This window comes from Belonocnema kinseyi, chromosome 7 (assembly GCF_010883055.1).
Source record: "Belonocnema kinseyi isolate 2016_QV_RU_SX_M_011 chromosome 7, B_treatae_v1, whole genome shotgun sequence".
NCBI lineage: Eukaryota > Metazoa > Arthropoda > Insecta > Hymenoptera > Cynipidae > Belonocnema > Belonocnema kinseyi.
Window position 1 is genome coordinate 24804520 of NC_046663.1, and position 20158 is coordinate 24824677.

General features: G+C 29.1%; 1 pseudogene; it reads right to left on the reverse strand.

The window, feature by feature from the left end:
- Nucleotides 1-1636: 1636 nt before the first annotated feature.
- Nucleotides 1637-2681, reverse strand: LOC117177513 (annotated as a pseudogene).
- Nucleotides 2682-20158: the final 17477 nt, after the last annotated feature.

The following is a 20158-nucleotide window of genomic DNA, read 5'->3' on the forward strand; positions in this document are numbered from 1 at the left end:
GTGGGCACCAAATTTGGCGACGTCTTTGCGACATTGTTACGTCATCCTGACGACAACTTCACGACATCCTATGTTCATGTCGTTTCGGTGTCTTTGCGATATCGTAAAGACATCGTCAGATCCTACGACTTATTTACGATATCGTAAAGACACCTTAACGACATGGACATAGGATGTCGTAAAGTTGTCGTAACGATGTCGTAACGATGTCGAAAAGACGTCGCGAAACTTTGTGCCCACTGGGTTGCTCCGCCAGCACTGCTTATCGTCGGTGAAAAACACATATTATTATGATTGGTAAGAATGTTTATAATATGTTTTCAGCTCCATGGTTACATATATTTTTTTATGAATCGCGTTCTGGGTGGTTTTAATTACCCTGTGGGCTGAGACAAGTCCTCAGTAATTGTTATCTAGAGGGTTTCGCTCATTTTCATTCTGTCCTATAATTGAATTTGATCTTCGATTGAATTCCGTTTCACTACCTAGTTTAGATTCATGGATCTCTTTTATATTAAATTTTTGTTTTAAAATTATCTCTTTATTACGAGTTATCTGATCCTGCGCAAATTTGGACACTTTATCGATAAAAGGACTAGGTTTCATTGGGTTCAAAAGTGTAACTATATAATTTTCCCAAAATGAAATTCTAACTTTTTCTCTCGGAGGTATTTTCTTCCTAGAATTACATCTGTACTTAGCGGACAATCTAGAGAGACAACGGAAAAGATGACATGCATTTTTCTGTGGGTAGTTTTATTATGCCTGTTACAGAAATTTTAGTTTGAGCCAATTCCGATATGCCTATGAATTCATTTTCATTTAGCAGTGGTTCTTCGTTAGAGCAATTTAGTTTGATAACTGTCACATCGGCTCCGGTGTCAAATAAAAATTATGCTTTAATTTTATTAAATTCAGGGGATGTAAATTCTTCGGCTGGGAATTAAAAATAAAATTTTTTATCAAAATTTGTTGGTGTTTGATCAGGAATTGCACTCTTGTATGGCGCTTCCAGTTTTGTGTGCTCGTTTGACGCTCTTCTTTCGTTTTGCTCGTTACGGCTTCTGTTTCGCGGGCGGAGTGCGAGTTTAAATGCGAGAAGTCTGTTATGTCCTGCAGGTTAATCCCATTAATCTGATGATGAGGATTGGGATATCCTGTAGAGTAGTATCTGAGTTCTGGGAATCACGAGCTTCTACTAGGCCTGGTATATTATCAAGTAAGCCTCGTTTCAAGGTTTGAAGGGCACAGCCATTAAGTGGAGCTAATAATTGCTTAACATTAGGATATTTATCTTCAAGATCTTCCCAACATCTAATTTTATGAGAATAATTCTTTTAAAGAATTCGCTAAAACTTGTCTCTTGATTTATTCGAAGAGTTGAGATTTCATGTAAACACCATGAATACGTTTTTCGGTTGCGAATCGTCGTTATAGTTGTTTCATTAAATCGCCAAATGTCGTCACAGTTTTCCCATTATTACCACCAGCAAACTGAGTTTGATTGAACTGATCAAGAATTTGGTAAATTTTTGGTGAACTTATAAGAGAAAACATAACTTATTCACTCTACTAGGCAGTCTGATAAGTCCTTGAAAAATGAAACACGGAGACGTTTTTTTGGCCAAAGTTGGTTTTATTTTTCAACATACTTTCCTTTTAGGTCGATACAGCGAGTCCAACGATTTTCTAACTTTTTGATACCGTCCGAAAAGTACTCGATCGGAAGGTCTCCAAAATATGCCTCAGTTTCAGCTATGAGCTCCTCATTTGAGTAAAAACGCTTACCGGTGAGCCATCTCTTCAGGCTTGAGAACAAGTAAAAGTCGCTGGGGGACAGGTCTGGTGAGTACGGTGGCTGAGGAACCAATTCGAAGCCGATTTCATGCAATTTTGCTTGTGCAACTAAGCATGAATTAACAGGCGCATTGTCGTGATGATGAAGCGGTTTTTTCTTCTTTAAATGCGGTCGTTTTTCGGCGATTTCGATTTTCAATCGGTCCAATAATGATGAATAGCATGCTCCGGTTATGGTTTTACCTTTTTCAAGATAGTCCACGAATATTATGCCATGTGCATCCCAAAATACGGAGGCTAAACCTTTCCGACCCATTGTTGCGTTTTTGGACGCTTCGGAGCACTTTGACCCGGTGGAACCCACTGTTTTGCGTGTTGCGTTGACTCAGGAGTGTAGTAGTGGATCCAGGTTTCATCCATAGTTATGAATTGGCGCAAAAACTCGGTCGGCTTATGCGAAAATAATGCCAAATTCTGCTGGAAAGTTGTCACACGAATTCGTTTTTGGTCCACTGTGAGCAAACGCGGCACCCATCGCGCGCAGAGCTTCTTCATTCCCAAAACTGAATGCACGATATTGCCCACACGTTCCAATGATATGCCTACAGCATTAGCTACTTCTCTCAATTTCACTTTGGGATAATTCAACATCATATCATGGATTTTTTCGACATTTTCTGGTGTAGTGAACTCTTTTGGGCGCCCAGATCGTTCAGCATCAACTACGTACGGCCACAACGAAACTCGGTAAACCACTTATGAATCGTTCCAATCGACAGTGCAGAGTCCGGGTAATACTTATCCAGCTTGGCCTTGGTCTCGGATATCGTTTTCTTGCGAAGATAGTAGTGTTTGATCAAAACTCGAAACTCAGATTTTTCCATATTAAAAAAAACTCGGAGGTTAGTCGCTTTTCAGTGCTGTATCTTGTAAATGCGTAAACATAAATAGCTGAAGTTTTGACTGGCGTCATTTGAACGATCAAGCTCGACGAAAATGGTTCACGTTAGTGAATACTAATGCCATCTCTTAGAATTTTCAGGTACTTATCAGACTGCCTAGTATTTTAGGATAATTTGCAACGAATTAAGCTGCTTTGATTTTTAAGATAAATTCGCATGAATTGGATTTTTTTTTAAATTTAGTGTTGAGTAATTCGTCTTTAATGATCATTAGAAATAAAATTGAAATCGAAGAAATTATTCTATGGTGCGAGCTTTATTTAATAAAAACTGATCAATTAGTTAAGAGGTCAATGTGGATGGTTTAAATTAGATAAAAGTATTCAATTAATGGAAGCAATTAATAACAAACCCAAAAAATAATTTTTATTTCAGGGAGTGAACTTTTAATTGCTTATTGGATGAAACAGCGTTCGTGACAATATAAGTGGCTGTTCGAGCGCAATTGCGCAGCTATCACTAACCATGTGTTGACTGCATCGTTCAGTGGATAAAGACAGTAAATATTAGACAATTTTCTTAGTTGAGGAACGATAAAAAGAATATTGATTGTGTAGATGAAAGGCCTAAAAGGTTCAGTGCCTATTCGTTTTTTTTTTTTTGATTTACAATGAAAACTTCAGCTGTCACTGAATAGATAATTAATTATGACCGTACATTTTCTGTACGACCTAATTCGCGTCTGGTTAAAAGCTCATTCCGTCTGAGTAAAAAAAAAATTAATATTGAAATTGTTTATAATCAATTTTTTGGACATTTTAAAACTTTTTAATAATCAATCATAATAAGCGTTATGATTTATTCAATTGAATTAAATTATTGTTCAATGATGTATCGTCAACAAAATTGCCCACGTTGAGTTTAAAGCAGTTTGTGTGAATTGATACTATTGCCTTGGATTTTTTACTGTCTACAATTTGCGATAGATATTCAGTCATTTAATTTCGAAGATGATTCAAAGTCAATTGATTCTTTCAGTAGATAATTTGTTTCCAATGTTTTCTTTTGTATTAGAGACAAGATGATGGTTATGTCTTACAAACGTTCAAACGTCCATTACTTTGGAAGCAAAGGGTCTTACTATGACGATTTGAATACTGATTGACAGTTGTGTTCATCGTTTAGAACAAAAGGCAGTAAAGGCTAGACGCATATTATTTACGAGTTGTTAATTTGTGAAAAAGAGATTCCCACAATGGAATTAATTTGGTTTCCTGGACTCCTAGAAATCTGATTGAAAAAATCAATTGAAATATGTGACTTATTGTAGCTTTTCGTAATGCAACACTTAAAATAACCTGAAACATTACAGTAATTTACATTTTAAGAATTTATTAAGACCGAATAAAGAGATTTAAAATTAAAAAAGGGTTTAAGTTTTCCTGAATTATTAGGTTATAACCCTTTTATTCTCTGTTACTTAGAAGTAGTTCACTGTTGTGATTTATTCGCATAATTTCGAGTACAAGTAATGCATTTTGATTATAAACGTTTCTGATTATAAACGAACTTTGCCTTGCCCTGATAGTGACCGTGCAACGTATCTAAGAAGGACTTACAATCTTGAATACTGATTAAATAGCTACCCTTATATAACTTTAAAGGAAATTTGCATTGTTCACAAATCACTGAATTGAAACAGGAGTGACCAATCCCACCGCTGCCACCAAATCAGCATTACTTTCCTGCAAATAAGCAAGGGTAGAATGAAAATTTAAAAAGAGAGACTAGAGTGCTGATTATTTCAGAGTTGTAAAGCCTGAAAATTTATTTTTGTTGGTATGAATGTTCTCATTGATCAGTTCTACGGGAACTGTGTCAGTTTTAATGCTGTTAAATGAGTACGAGATAGGTAGATTTACAAAAGAGTTATTATGAAGGTTTTAGAGTAGATGAACAGTTAAAAAATATTAATTCACAAGAACCTTTCTGTTTAGGAAAGGGCATGAGAGAGTTATTTTGTCGATTGGATTATCGTTATTATCGTAAGGGAGCAAGGAAACCCTACCAAATGTGTATTTTGTGAAAAAATGTACAAGCACGTTTCAGTAGTGGTAGGCTTATACAAGGCCCTTAAACAGCTGCTCAATCTACACATAAGTTTTTTTGACGAACGTTAACACCGTGGACTTTATTCGGAAACGACTCAATTAATATCGATGGAAACTCTCAGCTAAATAGAGTTTATTTCAAGACTCGAACGCGTTAACTAGTTTTCGTACGTAGATCGAAGTGAACAGTATGACTTCTTGAGACTAAAGACAAAAATGAAGAAAAGAATCAAGGTTTATATAGTTCTACGTCCCCATGTTAAAAGATAGATTTACTTTTGTGAGCGCGTATGGTCAAGTTTTACAAGATACGTTTTTTGTAAAAACAAGTTTTGGTCAGTTTTGTCAAGATTCGTTATGTAAAAAAAATGTTTTGACTTGTGGTCAATTTCAAAGGTGAAATGGATGTGAGACCCTTCTCTTAAATGAGAACTTCTATTTTTGACTGCGGATTTGAAGAGAGCAGGAAATTTAACGTCAAAATTAGGCTGTAGAAAAGTGCTTTTTGTGAGCTTGGAAAGGTAAGAAATTAAGGTCAAGTATCTAAGAATACAACCAGATGCCCGTTTTCTGAATTGTCTTGGCTTTTCGGGGTGAACAAACGTTCAAGATGCTTCACAAAAGACGACGAAATGTTAAGGTGTACATCACCTTGATTATCATGACCTTCAGGTTAATTCTCAAGGTCACTTGAAGGTCAAGACGATTTTTCTTAGATTCAACTCCGTGCTCGAGTGAATTTTTTTGTAGACCTGTTCTTCCACTGAGTCGTAAAGATGTCGCTAAGATGTCGTAATGATGTCGTAAAGACGTCGCCAAATTTTTTTCCCACTAGGTAGTTAATTATCAAGTTTCAAAAAAAGTGTGCCTGCGGCAAGTTATCTGTCCTGGATGGCTAATGTGGCGCGCTCTTAGTACAATTTCGGAAAGGGAAGTAAAAGTTGTTTACTGAGTTTAATTAAATTAATTTTGGATAAATGATCGGTTTAAATCATTACATATAAATTGCGTGCAACTTGAACGTTATATTTTATGTTTTTTAATACGGAAAAAAGCTACTGTACTTTTTAACTACTTTTTGGTCACTTTATAAATACACACATAAATAACTTAGTATAACAAGAATTGAGCAATTATCTTCATTGAGCACATTTTTTCAATATACAAAAAAGTACAAATAAAAAAATACAGTACAGTAAATACCTCTCGCTATAAATCAATCAATTTCTGTAAATGAGGGTGCGCCACATTAGCCGCCGCGCCACATTACCCGCAGCTCCCCTACTATCTTTTTAGAGACATTTTTTTCTGTCTCGCGTTTTTTTCTAAAAATAGGATTTCTCTTGTCAAATTATTTTTTATGTTTAAAACAATTTATCCTACAAGTCTCTTTTAGATTTTTTATTGGAATTTTTTATTTTTTGCATACCACTTTCAAAAATAAGAACAAAATAAAATAGTGAAGTTTCTGTTTACTTTTTTCTTAATATGGTAATAATGATTACAAGTTGAACAAAAATAGTTCTTTAATTAATTTATTATTGTTTATAACTCTCTTCTCTTGAAATGAGTGCAAAATATTTAACTGTCGTCTGCCTTTTTTACTTGAATAAACATTCCTTTTTAAACTTCTTTGCTTATTTGTTTATAAATTTACACAGCGTGCCTAAAAAGTCCTCAGGTACAATTTTCGTGGAGAAGGTTGAGGTCACTTTTGCAGTAATTTTTAACGAGGAATCCAGTGGTGACTCTAGTTTTTACATTGCCCATGACCTTAATAGTTATTTCAAGGTTACCTTTGTTTTTTTGAATGGAATGGCCTATTTTTGACATTGGAAATCAAAAGAGCGAAAAATTTTACGTTAAAAAGTGTACTCAGGTCATAGGTAATGTGAGACCTTGGTGGACGCATTAAGGTCATTCAAACTTCAATATGGTCTGAAAATTTTTCCGCAAGCTAGCTTGTAAAATTCCTCCCCTTACCCTACTTACTTACTTGTACAATGTACATTAAGTAGTGGCCATTGTGTAACATTGACCATGGCCATCAAGGTCATATCAAGGTCACTCTTTATTTTTCTATTAAAAGGTCTCAGTTTGACACCAATAATGGAAAAAAGGAAAAATTATACATTTAAAAGTGTTGTCAGGTCATAGGTAGGGTTTGACCTTGATTGACATATCAAGGTCATTAAAAATTTAACATGAATTTCCATTAAAAGTTTCAAAGATTTAAATTCAAACTTTCAGAAAAAACAAAGAGTGACTTTGATATGACCTTGATGATCATGCTCAAGGCCACTCGATGGTGACTATTTAACGTACATTGTTTAAGTAAATGGGTAGGGTGAGAGGATGATTTTCACAAGCTAGCTTGAGAAAAAATGTCCAGATCAAATTAAAGTTTGAATGACATTAATACGTTTATCAAGTTCACGCCTTACCTATGACCTGACTACACTTTAAAACGTTAAATTTGTCGCTCTTTCGATTGACAATGTCAAAAATGGGCCATTGCATTTAAAAAATGGTGACCTTGAAATAACCATGAAGGTCATGGTCAAGGTCAAAACTGAAGTCACCAATGGATTCCTCGTTAAAAGTTAATTAAAGAATGACCTCAAGCTTCTCCAAAAAAATTGTACCTAAGGATTAATTTTGCTGTCCCGGGACTTTTTGGACACCCTGTATGATTATTCTTGAAAGAGATGAATTTTTTTTTCAGTATTACATGTAATGTACACAAAATGGACGAAATGTTAAAAATTGCAGAAAAAACAAAACTTTGTAGCATTATTAAAAAATAAGTATCATGCACGATAATAATAAATTATTTAAACAATCAATCTTTCGACCTTAGTTAATTGTCTATTTAACTCTAGTTGGAAACGAGACAAAACGTAGTTTTTTTGCAATAGTAGAATATTCAACTAAATAAGTAAGTTTTCAACCGGGAGGTAGATTTTTTCAAACAAATGAGATGCATTCTGTGGCAAAAATGTAATAGTTGAATTTTATTTAATTGAAAATTGATTGTTTATATTTAAAAATGTCGGGAGTTGGATAAGGGGACCAAATAGTTGTCTGGAATTTTGAGACGATGAGAAACTTCAAAGAAAATGGTAAAATGTTTACAAGAAGGTGATTGTGTAATATTTTCAGCTTTATTCACGTGCTGCGTCTAGATTTTTCGAAAACATTTTCTAATTTTTTAACAAATTCTAATTAACAGAAGATCATTGTATTGCGGAATCTATTTTACACATAATATTCAAAAGAATTAAAATTTAATATTACCCACAAGATTGTCATTAAATTAATTTTTTTAATAATTTGCAAAATGAACATTTAGGAAGAAATTCACTACTTACTCAATAAAGATTTTTACATATAATCGTTGAAGATAGAAGAGAATCGATCAGAGCATAAAAAACTGAAAAGGAAATAAGAATTCAATAAAAATTTCTACTTTTGTCTCAGGGGTCTTCCGTAAGTTGCGGAATCGCCTTTTTTTTTACTAATTTTCGATCTTCTCGCCTCTGGTGAGTGAGAGTTTTGTTATTGTTGTTTACCGAGATTTCAAATGTTTTCTAAGGATTTCAAGAGATTTATAGAAATTATGAAAGTTTTTGGGGGTACTTTAATTGATTAAAAATTATTGACTCATTTTTCTATATTTTTAAGTATTTTTTTATACCCGTTAAAAAGTCTATTATAAACATCAAATTAAACAAAATAATAGCAAAGTTATGGAAAAATTTATCTACGGTTCGTGAAACCAAGTGCACTATTGCATTCCTTTCGAAAGAATCTACAATTTTTTTGAGAAAAAAATGTGCTGATTGTTTAAAAAATGGTTCTACAAAAAACAAAATCACATTTAGATATTTCTAACAAGGAAAGTATTTCAGGCGCCCCTCGCCGATTTTATTCTCCCTGAAATATGTTGTAGTACTAAAAAAACTAAGCGATACTTATTTTGTTAAATCTGCAGAAAAAAACTTTAAGGCCATGTGATGAGTGGGTCACGTGACGAGATTCCTACCTTAACGTTACTTTTTTGATTTTCCAACTTATCTTCGCACGAATCGCCACATCGAGTTGAAAATTTGGGATACTAAACAAGGAGCACTAAGAATGGTGGGACTGGTCCTAAATTTGTATAATTATGAAAAAAGTTTTTTGTTGTAAATAATTTGTGTTGCTTTTTTTATAATTATTGAAATTTAGAACCAGACCCACCTTTCTTAAAGCTACCCCTAATTAGTTTTTATTTTATGTCTATGATAATATATACTTTCCATAAATAAAAAAGATGACTATCAACTGCTTTTTTTAAATTTTCTTAATTGTTTTACTAAAAGAGCTTTTCTGAATTTTTCCTGAAATTTTGTAGTTATAAAAAACGTTACAAAAAACAGATCGCATTAAAATTAATGTTAAACATATAAAAAAAATAATGTGCATAAAATTTAATTAGAAAGGTTAATAATGCGAAACAATTTAGGGTTAGTTATCCTCTTCAGTTCTGTTTTTCGCTCAAAAATACCTAAATACCTTCATCCTCTTTTTTGTATACAACACATCTTTTTTTTGGATTTTTTTGCTTAATTTTAGACTTATTTTTCTATTTCATATATAATAAGGGGGTGGTATAACCCCGTGTAATTTTTTTATTTATGTTGAATGAACTCTATTTTACATCCATCGTTATAAAACAAAATTCTTAATTTTTTGTATGGAAAATATATATTATCATAGAGATACGATAAAAACTGTTTAGGGGTAGCTACCCCCATTATTTTTTTTTAACTTAATTTGGCGAAACAAGTAAACTTTATTTTTGTCTCAACTACAAAATATATGTATTTAAAAATTTTTCCGTTCAATTTAAAAACTTTCAGCGAAACTTTAAAAATATGTAAGGGTGGTTTACCCCTCAATAAATATTTTTTTTGAGTAAATTACGTTATTTATCTTTCATCACGAGGAAACTTTTCAGTAGGTTTGATCGAAATCAATTTAGTTTTTCACACTATACTATACAATCGACGCTTGAGATCCCTATCTTTGAGCGGCTGTTTCAACCCCTTAAAGTATTTTCCGCAGATATAAAAAAAGCGTGTGGCTTAGTTTTTCGTGTACTACAAAATTTTTATAGGAGAATCAAATCGACACCTAAAAGACTTTCGTAGTTTGTCATCTAATAATGTATGTAATAGGTTCAAGCTAAAATTGTTTGTCTTCTTTCTCGTTCACTTTGTGTCGAAAAGTGTAAATTTTGAAGTTTTTTTTTTAAGTTTCGAAATAAACGGATGAATCTCTTTAAATATATGAAAGCTTTGAGATCATTTCAAAAGTGATTCAAAATTTTAAAATATTTTGAAAAATCGAAAACTATAGAATGTTGAAGATTTACAGAAGAATGCAAGAAATTTTTTTTAATTTTGAAGGGATTCAATTGAACTAAAATTTTTATAGGAATCTCAATAATATATATAAAGATTATTTCGCGAATTAATTTTATAAGAATATAAAAAAACGCTTCTAAACGTTATTTAAATTTGGTAAACGATATCTAGAAAATTTTGAGGCAATGTTTGTTGATCTTAAATTAATGTTTAAAATTTTCTGAAATAATTAGAACCAATGTGAAAAATTGAAAAATAATATAAAAAAATCAAAGTTTCCAGCATTATTCTAATAGGCTAGTCTTATCAAGACTAATAAATAGCTTAAAAATTTTTTCCAATTCGATGTTCGCAAAAAGCCCACGACTTTTCCACCCGATTAATAAAAAAATCTATAAAAAATAATAAATTCTTAAAACAATTTTTTATAAACATTTTGTGTAACAAGAACCTATAAAAAATAATCTGTGCCAGAAGGTCTCAAAATACCATTTTTTTACTTATGGGGCAAACAAAAACTGTATGGGGATTACGGAACCTCTGAACATAATTTTTTTTAAAGAATTTTGTTTTGTGGATTCGAAAAATTTAAAGGCGACATGTATCAATTTTAAAAAGAAATGTAAGAAAATTTCAATCTTAAAATTTAATTTTTTGGGAAATCGTGAATTTTTTCTTTTTCACATATTTCGACCATTTTCGCAATTTGTTTTTAAAAATATTTTAACACACCATTTACAGATTTTAAAGAAAAAAATTGAATTTTTTAAATTTGATAGCCTTAGTAGGTAACAAAACTTTAAGCATTCGATTGAAACCTTCTAAACAATTTTCAATTAGAAATTAAATTGAATTTAATATAGGCATAATTAAATGCTATCCCTAAATTATTCTGACGTGATTTGTAATTTTCTTGTCTACTGGTCTAAAATCAATATTTTTGAATATTGATTTTTGTTTCTGTGGAGTTAAGATGTCAGCGGAGTTTAAAAGCAATTTTTTCAGAATTAAAAAACAAAAATCAATATTTAAAAACTATTGATATAAAATCAGTAGATAAAAAACAATCAACATCAAATTACTTAATATTAACATTTAATCTCATTAAAACCATAAGATCAACTACTAGGTTGAACATTGAACAGCCTTGTGAAAAATTGATTTTTTGATTGAAATTCTTGATTTAAGTTACAAATGGTTTAATTAAAAATTTTACTATTTTTCATAAATTAATTTTAAAAACTGCAGATTACATTGTTTTAGTTTAGTTGAAAATGTTATCTTTGTTAGTTAAAAATGAACGTATTTTGTGAAAACCCTCTTCTTCTAAAAAATTAAGATTTCTCCTTGAAAATTCATATTCTTGATTAAAAACTGCACTATTCTGTCTAATAATAATTGTAGGAAATTCTCCTATTTGGTTAAAAATCAATACATTTTTTTATTCTTTTTTTTCTGTAAGAAATTAACATTTTTAGTTAAAAATTAATTTGCTTTCTTAAATATTTTTTTAATTTTGGTAAGAAAATTAGGATTTTTAAGAGAAAATTTAAAAATTCCTTTTTTTGTTCAAGGCGTATCTTTTTTAGTTTTATATTACACTACTTGTTTAAAAATTTTTTGTTTGTTGAAAATTCATCTTCTCCAGTAGAAAATTATTCTTACTGGTTGAAAATTCATGTTTTTCGTTAAAAGTTTAATTATTTCCTTCGAAATTTAATTATTTGATTACAAAATAATTTACGTTGTAAAAAATTTAACAATTTTTGGAAACCGTCATTATTTTGTTAAAGAAAATTCACCAGTTTTTTTGGATTCGTCTTCTCAGATTAAAAATGCAATCACTTACTTTGATGGAAAATTCAACTGTTTGGTTGACAATTCAACTGTTTGGTTGACGATTAACTTTATTAGTTGAAAATTTGTATTTTTCTTAATCACCCAGTGGGCACAACATTAGGCGACGTCTTTACGACATCGTTACGACATCTTTAGGACAACTTTACGATATCCTATGTCCATGTCGTTTCGGTGTCTTTGCGATATCGTAAAGACATCGTCAGATCATACGACTTATTTACGATATCATAAAGACACCTTAACGACATGGACATAGGATGTCGTAAAGTTGTCGTAAAGTTGTCGTGACGGTGTCATAAAGACGTAGCCAAACTTTGTGCCCACTGGGCAGACACGAAGCGATTTAATTAACTTTTAAATTAATTAATTTTTTTCGTATTTCGTGCTGCTTGTCCAAAAATTTACTGTTTTATTTTCAATGTTGATTTTTACAAATAAAACAAAAACTACTCATCCTATTATAAAGTAATTAATAAAAAATTTTTAGATCTTTTTTCGGAATATTCATTATTTAATTAGTTGATAAATTTTCTAATTGAAAATTGAAGGATGTAAAAATGGAAAACGTAAAAGATAGAAGAGTTTGGTAAAAAAACGCGATGATTTTACATTCTTAACTCTATTGAAACAACAAGAAGGTCATATTCTGACGTTGTAAACATGACTCAGTCTTTCTCCAAATTGAAAATATTCTTACTTCTTGTTTAATCTAACTTAAGAAAAATGAGATTTTTTACAATTTGAAAATTCCAAGGCATCAATTCAAGTTATTCAATTTGATATTTCAAAAATTAAAGCAAAAAATTTAAGAATCTTTATATTATAAATTATTGCAATTAAAATTGAGAAAAATTGGAACTATATTAAATTGGTACTGTGATAGTTTAAGCTTTTTGGATTCTAGATTTTTAAAGTATTATTACACACAAAAAAATATAATTGAATATTAAAAATGATTAGAACTCTTTTTTCAAGATCAAAAAAATATATTCAAGGTCATTAACACGGCCACAAATAGGAATTATTACATTCTCAATATGAAAAGGTATTAGATTTCTGTCAAATCCCCCCCCCCCCAACTTTTTGTCAAATAAAAAAAACTCAGAGAAAGGAAAACACTTTATTTTGAAACACTAAAATATTATCCTAACGATATTTTAATTTTACTGAAAAATTAAAAGTCGAAATTTTGATTGCACAAAAAATAATGAAAAATCAAAAATGCCATGTTGTGGTCAAAATATGCAAGATACAAGAAAATATGAGGATACAAAAATTGTATACTCGAAAAAGACATAAAAAATTTTTTAATCACATTTTGATAGGACGCGTGGGTTTTGTTTTATTCATAACAAACTGGATTAAAAATAGAAAAATTACATTTATAGATAAAATTTGTAGAGAAACGACACAAACTACGAAATAATAAGGATATAAAATTTCTTTACTCAAGAAAGAGCTGCAGATTTTTTTAATATCAATTTTCCATAAATGATAAGTTTTTTAATGGTGAAAAATAACATTGACATTAAAAAAGTCAAATTTTTGAAAGAGAGATATAAGGACGAGAACAGATTAATTAACAAAATTGTGCATTTAAAAATGATGCGTATTTTTGTTTAAAATCGTAAAAAATAACAATCAAACTAAACAAATTAAATTTATGAAAAAAATGTTTGCAATAAAGTTTATAATTTTTCTGGAAAATTGAAAATTCAAATTTCGATTGATCACCATGCTGCGATCAAAACAAAAAAGATCTAAAAATTTCTTTTATTATCGATTTTTTTATAGGACGCGCACACTAAGAGAAATTTCTGGAACTGGGAACGTGGTTGTGCATTATGCTGGTACAAAAATGCATGGCAAAATTTTTTTGCATGCTGGAGGGCAACGAACCCCTCCCATTTTATTCCAAATCCGTAAAAAGAAATTCCCTCATTTTTTTTATTTGTTTATTTTAACAGGTGCCGGTTTGAACTTCAAGTTTCCCACGTAATATGTATGGGGAAAAATCACTGTCTTGAGTTTTTAGAATAATTTTTTAGGGCTGAAAAAATGTAACGGAAAAGTAAGGGGGCCTGTAGAGAATTATCCAATAAAGAGTTTCATCTGATGGAATATTTAATATCATTGTTTAATTAATTTTCAATTATTAAAACTAATTAAATTTGCTCAAATAATTTCTTTGTCTTGAAAATTCGTTTTCTCCCTAAAAATTATTATTATCAGTCGATAGGGATATTTATTAATATTCGATCATTAACTGTGTATTCTTTAAACAAATGGAATTTGTTTGAACCATTTCTTTCGAACATTCTTTTTCTCTTAGAAATTATTACTATTGGTCCAGTGGAATATTTATTAACATTAGTTTATTAGTTTTTAATAGTTAAAACAAATGTCATTACTTTAAATATTTTTTTATCAAAATTATTAATATTGCTACAGTGGAATATTTATCAACATTGTTTGATTACATTTATTTAAAAAAAATGTTTTTAAATAAAAATTATAGCTTAAATATGAATCATAAATTAATTATCAATCAGCAATTAATTATTACTAAAAATATTCCACTAGACCCACAACACTAATTTTTTTTTTTTTTAATTTGAAGCAAAATTATTTAAACAAATTTAATTTGTTTTAATAATTTAAAATGAATGAACTAATGTTAAAAAATATTCCACTAGACTAATAGTGATAATTTTTAGGGAAAATTGGATAATTCTCTACAGGCTCCCATACTTTCTCGTAAAATTTTTTCGAACTCTAAAAAATTATTCCAAAAACTCAAAAAAGTGATTTTTTCTCATGCATTTTACTTGGGAAACTTGTCCTCAAAACCGGCACATGTTAAAATCAAATAATAAAATAAATAAAAATTAGGAAATTTTTTTCTTTGAATTTAGATTAAAATTGGAAGGATCGTAGCCCTCTAAATAAAAAAAGCGTTTTTAAGCCACCCTATTGTGCATAGTTAAAAATGTCTATAAGGCCATGTGACGAGTCGGTCACGTGACTAGATTCCTACCATACCGACACTTTTCTTATTTCCCAACTAGCTTTCACACGAAGCGCCCTATTAAGTTAAAATATTTGGATAATAAATAAGAAGCAATAAGGAAGGTGGTTCGGGTCATGAATTCTAATCATTATGAAAAAATATTTAAACAATTATTTACGAAAAAAACTTTTTTAATAGTTACACAAATTTCAGACCAGACCCACCTCGCTTAGTACTATATTTTGCTAAGTCAATTAGTAAAAAATGATTTTTCTGTTAAAAACATACTTTGTTGGGTAAAATTAAAATTATTTACAATGCAACTTTAATAATCATGATTAAAAGTAAATAACATTAATAATTAAAGTAATTTTTTTCATAGATTACACGAGGCACGGAAATAAATAATAGACGGAAGTTGTTCACCAAAAAAAAATATACAAATTTTTTTATTAATAATTCTGAAGTTCGACTGTATTTGTTATCATTTATGCTACTATTGACACTAGATTAAATTTCTCAAATGAGTCTAAGGTCTGTCATTTCAACCTACAAAATCCAAAAACATTTTCCAGCGGCACTATTTTTTGTTTCAAATTTTTGAAAACTTATGAAAGAATAAGTGTCATTGTTTAATGAATGTCATCAGGAAATCCGTGATTCATAACAATAAATTAAAATTCCATGCGGCCTAGTTTTCTGCTTTTGAGCATGAATAGTCAAAATCTTAAAGATTTTATTGGCAGAGAGCTAAAAAATGGAAGGGATTTTTTATCTGTCCCTTCTGTCTTTGCAAGACCAGAGAGTACAAATTCGAAATGAATGCTCTTGTCGTTACAGTTCCTACGAAAAGTTTCAATTGAAAAGTTTCTTTGTGAAGAATGAGAATTCTGCTAGCGATCTGTGCTTTAAGCGCATTTCCTTCTTCGATAATTTGTAAGCCCCCTTTTACTTTCCCTGTGTAAGTACTATTACTTTTATTATTTTTTAACTACCCAGTGGGCACAAAATTTAGCGACGTCTTTACGACATCGTTACGACATATTTACGACAACATTACGACATACTATGTCCATGTCGTTTTGGTGTCTTTGCGATATCGTAAAGACATCGTCAGATCATACGACTTTTTTACGACATCGTAAAGATACTGTAACGACATGGACATAGGATGTCGTAAGATTGTCGTAAAGATGTCGTAACGACGTCGTAAAGACGTCGCCAAATATTTTGCCCACTGGATATTAACAATTTTAGTTAATTATTTATATTTTTCTGTCTAAAACTATTTTTTCTTGAAAAATTAATTAAATATTTACAGATTTGCTACAAAATTCCCTTAATTTCTTTTCTTTTTTTCATCTTAACAATTTTTTATTTTTCCTGACCGTTATGCATTCACTTCACGGGTTTAAAAACAATCTTAAACGTAGGATTAAACACAGATGTAAATAAATGGTCCTCTGAAAATTACGCAAGACGGTTAGGTAGGTGTGAACTGGAAGATCTTGCAAAATAATTTTTTCACCGAAAACAAAAATATTAAATTTTTAATAAATAAATATAAGTTTTTAACGAAGAAGTATGTTTTTCAACCAAGCAAATCATTTTTCTGCTATGAAAGACTAATTACAAAAAACAAATAAAGCTTCTATTGATAAGATAAATTTCAAATTTAAAAAATTTCATCAAAACAAACAAAAAAAAGAAATAATTTTCAAATAAATAGTTTAGTTTTGATCGAATAAAATAAACTAATCTAGCAAGCGCAATAATTTTCTACCAAAGAGACGAATTTCTAAATAAAATTCATGCATTTTTAACCAGAAATAAAAAATTTTGAATACAGAAGCTTATTTTTCTGACAAAAAAATAATAAACATTTTAGAACAAATAAATTTATTGTCAAGAAAATACTTTATTTATTCTTACACTTGACTTTCCAAACCAAAGGAATTAATTTAATTATAAATTTTTCACGCAAAAAATAGAAATTTCCATCAAAAAAGTTGAATTTCCAAGCAAAAAAGATTTTTCAATCAATAAAGAAAGAAAAATTAATACAAAACGTCGAATTTTTAAGCCAAAATTACGAGTTTCCTCAGAAATAGTTATGTTTCAATATAAAAATATAAACTATTAAGAAAAAAGTTAACTTTCAACAAAAAAATTGAACTTCAAGGCAAAAAGGAAAAACTGCTACAGAAGATGTATTTTTAGTCAAAAAATATAAAGTGTAAAATAAAAAATGCGAGTAGCAAAACATACTTTTATTCAGAGAGAAAAATTAACTTTCAATTAAAGGAAATAAACTTTCTACCAATTATTAAGTATTTAAATTGTAAACTGAAATACTCATTTTTAACTTAAATTTTTTTAGAGAATCACTCGAATTTCAAAAAAAAAAGCTTTTAAGCAAAATGATTAATTTTCATTTATGAGGATTTTTCATTTGTAAAAAAAAACCAAATCAGAATATTTTATTACAAAATAGTCTGATCGTCAAACAAAACTGATTACTTTTTATCCAAATAGTTCAATTTTGAAAAGACAACTTTTTAAAAAAAAGATAGGATTGCAAATTATCCGTTAATAAACATTTTAAATCACAAATAAAATATTTAAATTTTTATTAAAAATGTTAAATATCAACTAAAAAGACAAAATAATTGTTAACAAATTATTTTAATTTTTAACCAAAAAAATGAATATTTAAATAAAAAGAAAATTTTTGAACCAGGAAGATAAATTTTAAGACAAAAAAGCAGCATTAATAACACAATACACGAACTCTAAATATATATTTTTTAAATAAATGAAACAGTTAACTTTTCAGCAAAAACAATTTCTTTTCAAATTCAAGGAATGAATTTTTAACTGAGTTTTTTAATTTTTATTGAAAGAAACGAAATTTCAAAATTAAAGATCTATTTCAAAAAGAAGATTAATTTTTTTACCAAAAGAGCAAGAAATTTTAACAAAGCGCAAGGATTTTAAATAAATAGTTGCATCTTCATGAAAAACGTCGATTCTGAAAAAAAATTAAATATTTTTATTTTAGGTAACAAAATTTTACATCTAAAACGAATTTTTTTAGCAACATAGTTACATTTAGAATCAGAGAAATAAATTTTTAAACAAAAAGAAAAGTTTTTGACCAACAACATTAATTTTCTACCAAAAAATATGAATAAAAAAAATGAAATCTTTGTTTAGAAATATTAATTTTTAAGAAACTAATTAATTCTCAATTTAAAAAAATTCATGAAAAAGTTTCATTTTTTACTGAAAATGAAACAGTTATATTTTCAGTAGAAGAAATTAATTTTTAACTAGAAACAAGTTTTTCTTTAACCAGGAAGATAAATTTTTCACCAAAAAAGCAGAATTAATAATACAATGCATGGACTTTAAACCAAGCGATTAAAACTCTGACAAAAAAGTGGATTTTTAAGAAAAATAAATAAATCAGTTAAGTTTCCAGCAAAACAATTAATTATTAATTAAAATAATGAATTTTAAACAAAGTTGTTAAATTTTTATTGAAAGAAACGAAATTTAAAGAAGCAGATTAATTTGTTTACTAAAAGAGCAAGGAATTGTAACAAAACGCATGGATTTATTAACAAAATACTTAAATTTTCAACCAGAGAAATGAATTTTCAAACAAAAAGACAATTTCATGACTACCAACATTAATTTTCTACCAAAAAATATGAATTAAAAAAAAAAAAATTAAATCTTCATTTAGAAACATTGATTTTGAACGAAATCATTAATTTTCAATAAAACAATTTATCTGAAAAATTTTTATTTTTTGCTGGAAATGGAATAGTTATATTTTCAGTTGAAGAAATTGATTCAATTTGACTTACAAAGGCAAATTTTCAACAAAATAATTCAAGCATGAGCCGAGACATATTTTGCAGTAAAAATGGAAAAAATGTAATTCAAAATGTTAAACTTTCATGTCAAAAAGACAAATTTTTCACAAAAAATTGAATTATTAACAAAACAATAAAGCTTTCAACCAAACGACAAATTTTTTAACGACAAGATGAATTAAAAAAAAAAGACTATACTATTAAAAAATTAAAAAATTATGTAAGCACGTTGGCTTTTATAAATCTAATGCCATTAGGATTCCACGTTCCTTTAATTAAAGAACAAACCTGACAATATGTTACATAAAAATTTTTTTAAAAATTCCCTACTCTGTAGCAAGCCTGTATTTAAAATTCACCTCACAGGTCATTTGAACAATTAAATGAGATTTTATTCTTTAGCATTCGAGATGCTGTCAACAGACAAGGAGGAACTAAAGTTTTTTTCTATGATAACGACCAACTCTTCTTCATAGACGCTAATGATAATTCACTCTGCGCCTATCATGAATTAAATCGAGCGGTATTTTGCAGTAATATAGGTATCAAAATCCTTTTAATTAAAAAATTTAGGATATTTAAATAGGAAAAAAATCCAATGTAAAATCCATTTTTAAAGCCCAACAATCAAATTGATGAAAATAATTCCTGAAAATAAAATCCAGAATCTAACGACCAAATTTGTACAACCACCACAAAATGTTGCCATTGGAATCTGAAAAAAGGAAAGGAAACACCTCTCCCCCTCCTTTCCCCTAAAAAAGGAAAAAAAGAAAATTATTCTTCTTTAATTTGGACGAAAATAAAAAGGTGGAAAGAAAAATGAGAAGGGAAACAACCAAATCCCCTTCTTTCTCTTTTTTATTTCTTTCTTCCTATTTATCCCCGCCGTTATCAAATCCCAATAAAAAACATTTTATATAAAATCGTAATAGTCACCAACGTTTCGGCACTCATACAGCACCCTTATAAAGACAAAAAAATATATAATATAAAATAAAATAACATAAAATAAAACAAAAATAAAATAAAAATATAAATAAAAATAAAATAAAACGAAAATGAAAATAAAATTTGTTGCCAGTAGGTGTGCTGTTACTGCTGGCAACAAATTTTATTTTTATTTTCATTTTATTTTATTTTTATTTTTTTTTTCTTTCATTATATTTTTTTTTTATTTTCT